This window comes from Helianthus annuus, chromosome 7, assembly GCF_002127325.2.
Source record: "Helianthus annuus cultivar XRQ/B chromosome 7, HanXRQr2.0-SUNRISE, whole genome shotgun sequence".
In the NCBI taxonomy this organism is placed as follows: Eukaryota; Viridiplantae; Streptophyta; class Magnoliopsida; order Asterales; family Asteraceae; genus Helianthus; species Helianthus annuus.
The window spans coordinates 11,498,853-11,504,877 of NC_035439.2; positions in this window are offsets into that span (position 1 = coordinate 11,498,853).

Consider the following 6,025-nt stretch of genomic DNA (forward strand, 5'->3'; position numbering starts at 1 on the left):
GCAACCATTTGACCTCTTGCCAAGAGGCAAGAACCAAACGGTCCAACCATTGGTTGTTCAATCCATGCGAGGTATTCAGGGGCGGATCTAGACTTATTTACCGGGTTTCTAGAAACCCACTTGGTTTGGAATTTATAATGACAACCTAACCTATATAGAATTTATAGAATTTTTAGTGAAAACCTATAAAAAACCCACTGAAAAAGGTTTATGGATCTACCACTAGAGATATACTTGGCCAGTTCGGTTTTAACAATGTTGGCTAAAGAAGTCTTATGTCTTTCTATATTTTTAAAGTGATTGTAACTTGTAAGTGAAATGATTGTTTTATACATTATAAGCTATAAAAGGGGTTTTACTCAAATGATATAAATAGTTTTATTAGAAAACTAAAAATGCAATATTTTATATTAAAACTAGATTATAAACTTGTGTATTACACGGATTTAAAGATAGAAATCATGTAACTTTACAACGTTTGCACAAATATACATAAGTGGATTATTTTTATACATAAACCAATTTCCATAACTTAGGTATTCTTTATCTTTGTCGGAAAGCAATGAAAGTATATGATCATTTACTTTTTGTACAACTTTGTTCGTAGTAAGTATGGCTCTGTTATGAAAATATTCAGAATTTTTGAAATACTGAAGAATAATAGCAGTGGTATGGTATTATAATAGAAAAGGTAAATTGCTATACTTTGGTAAAGTTGAAATTGTTATTAGCTGTGATGTTTATAGATTAACATTTAGATGATCTAGAGTATTTAAAATTGATTATTACATTCAATATACAGATGTTCTCTGATTGATAGAACCTGTGAATGAACAAAATTGGGGACATGAGAACCTAATTATTTATACATCGATTAGATATTAAAGTTGTTGAATTTAAATTTAAGATTTAAATTTTTTATCGTCTAGAATATTTAAAATTGCTTATTTCATTCAATATAGATGTTCTCCGATTGATCGAACCCGTGAATAAACAAAATTTGGGACATGAGAACCTAATTATGTTTACATCATTTAAATTTAAATATTGAAGTTGTTGAATTTAATTTAAAATTTAAATTGTTTATCATCTAGAGTATTTAAAATTGCTTGTTACATTCAATATATCATTTAATTCAAATACAATTATATTTAGACAGTATTTATTTAATTAAAATAAATATTCATATATTTAATTCAATTCAATAAGTAAAGTATGATACAACAACTCAAGTAAAAAAAGATATAATGGATTATTTAAATTGTTTATATGATTATCTTTTGTTATGATAAATATCTATTATTTTACTATATACCATAATATTTTAACTTAATATTTACCATAATCATAATCTTTTTCTATAATGTTAAGTTGACAATTTATAAATTTGGCTAAAAATCTGTTGTTTATTACTACATAGTAATATCTTTTTGAAATATGTAGACAGTTGTGGTTTTAGGTTAAAAAATGTGTTTGATTTACTCTAAAAATAAAACCTTTATAAAGATGTTAGTATAGTAGTAGAAACATAATAATTATTAATGTTGTAATATCAACAAAGTACAACATAAATAAATAATTTATAGGTTATCAACTAAAAGGGTTTATGATTATGGGTAAAGATCAAATAGGAAGTTAATTTTCTCTAGGAAGGATAGGAAGCCATAGGATTATGACATGTGGCAAATTTTAAAATAAAGAGAAAGGGTATTTTAGTCAATCCAACTCTTTCTTCTTCCTTTTTCAAAACCCAGTAAATTCAAAAACCCATCATTTTCAAAATCCACCATCTTCAACTATTTCTTCACTTTATATCTCAATAATCACTACATTATAGTGCGATTTTCATCACAAATCAATGATTCAGAACCCGATCAACGTGTTCTTCAGCTTTTTTTTTGAAGAAAACCCAGTTTAATTTCATAAAAAAATCTCGTTTTTTCCGGTGATTTTGGAGATAATCACTCGATTCGTTCGATTCGAGCGTTGATAAGTGTTTCTATCATTCAAATTCCGTCAATTGATGAAGAAATCGGCTTCGATCCATGTAAGAAATTCTTTAATTTCATTTTCATGATCTGGGTTTTTTATTTAGTCATTGCGTTTTACGATCTTTGCGGGGGTCCGGGGGCGGCAGCCCCCGGTAGCGGGGTCCCAGGGGCGGCAGCCCCTGGCGGGGTCCAAGGGGCAGAGCCCCTGGCTCATTTCGAAAAATTGGCTATTAAATTGCTGTACTAAAAACGCATCAGAAAAATTAAATTTCCATAAATTGGCTCATTTCGAAGACAGTAATTCGTAGACAATTCAGACAGTTCACAGTGACAGACAGTTTTATGTGTCCATTGCGTTTTAGAAATAAGACAGTTCACAGTGACAGACAGTTCACAGTGACAGACAGCTATTGCGTTTTAGAAAAAAACACATTTTTAAGTGTTTTTAGTCATTGTGTTTTAGGTAAAACACATTTTTTAGGTGTTTTCAGTCCATTGCGTTTTAGAATGAGTCATTTTTAAGTGTTTTCTGGCCATTGCGTTTTACATATAAGACATTTCTTTGTGTTTTTGGTGCATTGCGTTTTAGGTAAAACACTTTTTTATGTGTTTTCAGTCCATTGCGTTTTAGAAAACAGACATTTTAAGTGTATTCTGGCCATTGCGTTTTACAAATAAGTCATTTTTTTGTGTTTTTGGTGCATTGCGTTTTAGGTAAAACACATTTTTATGTGTTTTCTGGCCATTGCGTTTTACAAAAAAAGTCATTTCTTTGTGTTTTTTGTGCATTGCGTTTTAGAAAAATGTCATTTTTTAGGGTTTTTTTTTCATTGCGTTTTACGATACTGGGGTTTTTTCTATTGCGTTTTACGCAACTGGGTTTTAAATTTTTTTTTTCAAAATATAGCAATAGTATACTCGTTTTAAAGATAAAAAAACACTCGTTTTTTTGGTGCAATTTTTATAAAAAAATAATGTCGTATGAAAGAGTTATTAACGTTTAAAAAATGGGGGGAATTGGAGGAGAGAGAAACTATTGGCTTGGATTGACTAGATTGCCCCTGAAAAAAGTCACGCGCCTCTTTTTTTACTTTCAATTTCCCTGATTTAATCTTAGCCCTTGATTAAGTAAATGGATGGTCAAGATCACTTCCTAGCCTTCCTAGCCAAATAAACTTCCTATTATATCTCCACCCTTATGATTATATATAACATACGATATACGGCTGGCTAAAAATAAAATAACTATAATCGTATACTTGCTTAAAAAATAAACAAATCTTTTTGATATAATACAATAATGATAGTAATATTAGATATTAATATAATATATTAATAAGATTGTTATTAATAAATTAATATAATTCATAACACATCTTCAACAAAAAAATGTATTACGTTTAGTAATTATAATATTAGACACCCATCAGAATTATTGTAGAATTGATTATTATATTAATTATATTTGACTAATATTATTATTATTATTATTATTATTATTAAATTAAAAAATAAATGTCATGTGACATTATTTAGACTGTTTTATTCTAATTAGATATATATAACAGAAAAATAAACTTTTACAACCAACCAGAAATCTTTTCAAATTTCGCTTAAATTCTTTAAAAGGCATACACTAAAAAATATATAAGAGAAATATAAACTTTTACAACTTTTTAAATTTCGCTTAAATTCACTAAAAGGCATACACTAAAACATAACTAATTTCGTCTTTTTCTAAGTTATTATATGCAATTTATTTCTTTCTTTTTTTAAACGGTAGAAGATTCTACGATTATAGAACAGGACCAGCAATTCTGTAAAACCCGCAAACAAAGTACAAGAGGCAGGGCTGGCTCAACCTATTTGGAGGCCCAAAGCGAAAAGAAAATCGAGGCCTTTTCTGAAAAAAAAAAATAAATAAATAACATTTTTAAATGTCCAAATTCATCCTTTCGATTTTGATTTAACTTATATATACGAGAAGGGAACCATTGATGCATATGACAATACCTTATTCCTTTTATGCACAAAAAATCAGAAAACTTTTTTTTATGCCTAGAGAGTCTGCTTACTTAAAACAAAATAAAAAATATTAATTAAAAAACAAAGCTACATGGATTCGAACCATGAATCACTACAGCGACTACTATATTTCCTCACCACTACAATACAAGAGAAATGTGCTTATAGGTCATCAAATTAAATATTAATATTCATATTAAATTTATAACTTTTTTTTTAAATAGAGGCCCTAAAATTTTGGTGGCCCAAAGCCGATGCTTCATTTGAATGGCCCATGGGCCGGCCCTGACAAGAGGAAAAAAGAAACAAAAAAAAACTACAACAACGAGCAACAATTACTATGTTACGACATCTCGAACGTTAAAATCTCACCATCTCATACGTTGAAATCACTTTATTTCTTTTTCAACTTCATGTAACATAATTATAGGCTTTCATCTGTTTTACCTTATGTAGTATTTCCTTAGTTGATAAAAGCAAGATCGCCCTCACGTCTTGCATATAATAATAAAAAAGAAAATTATAAGTATTTCACACGTAACAAAAAGAAACATTTACATGTAAACATAATATAATGAAAAAGAAAATAAAGTAAATATCTATTAAACACAAATTTTAAAATTATATAGTATTTTCTTAGCCTTTTAGGTTAGCTGTGACGTTTGTTCTATTTTTTTCTTAGGACTTTTGGGTTGTTACTTCAAAAATAAAATAAAATAACAAAAACGTTGGTTAATTTAATGTGGGTACCATTGGATTCTTGAAATACAAAATGCCAGATGTTGAAAGCAAATTTGCTTTATTCGGTTTCTATTTTGACTCGGTCCCAAAGAGACAAGTAGAATTTATTTATGTAAATACAATATAAAGGAATAATAGGATTGTTACGTATTTACAAAAAAAAGATAATCAACTTTCGGGTTTGGGTTTGAGTGGAAACTTATTTTATAAATGGATCATGTTTAGACTATAATGTAAATAAACGAGTCACGTGTTAACTCGTTTAAAATTATAAGTTTTAAAAGGAATATATTAAATGAAATATTTAGAATTTTTAAACTTCATTTTGTTTTGGTTTTGAATTTGGATATGTAATTGAATTTGATTGGGTTTTGATCTGGGGCGGACCCAAGCCCACCCTAAGGTGGGCGGGCGCACCCCCGGGGGAAAAAAATTAGGGCTAAATTCCGTCGAAAATCCCGCCCGCACCTCTTGGAATTTTTCGTCCGCACCCCTTGGAATTTTCAACCGCACCATTTGAAATTTTTCGTCCGCACCCCTTAGGTAAAAAGTGTTATCAATTTATATTTTAAATTTTTTTAGTAAACTCTTATTTTTTTAAAAAAATATACTACCTAAATTATATAACTTTTAATGCCTAACCAACTAAACTCAAATATACATACCTTTACCCACTTATAATTCCTAACTAGCTAGCCCACTAAGTCTTAGCCCATTAACCAAACCCAACAATATTTCAAACTATAATAAGATAACTAAAGCCCAAAACCTTTAGAAATTCTATTCCGCTCTCTTTCTCTCTCTCTCTCTCTCTCTCTTGCGTCCCTGCACTGTCAACGAACAACATCACCCAGCGACAACAGTCCAGCAGCCGGCGACCACCGTAATCAGCCACCATACAACCGTCGTTCGACACCAAATCTAACCGGAATCCGAACACGGGTAAGTTTCTTTGTTATTTTGATGATTTTGGTTGATATTATAGGAGAAAAAAGGGTAATAAAGTTGTTAAATAGGTTTGAAATTTTGTGTGTTTTGACGTTGTTTAGATGATTTTTAGGGTGATTATGTTGTTTATATATTTTTAGGGTGATTACAACTTACGTTATGATTTCTAGGGCTTGAATAGTTGAAAATTAAAATTGAAACATTATGTTATGGAGCAATGAACTTATGTTATATAGAGAAAGAATTGCTTAAGAAATTAGCTTTAGATGATGTTTTGGATAGATTTCAAAAAATGAAAACCCGTAGGGCGTCGACGTTTT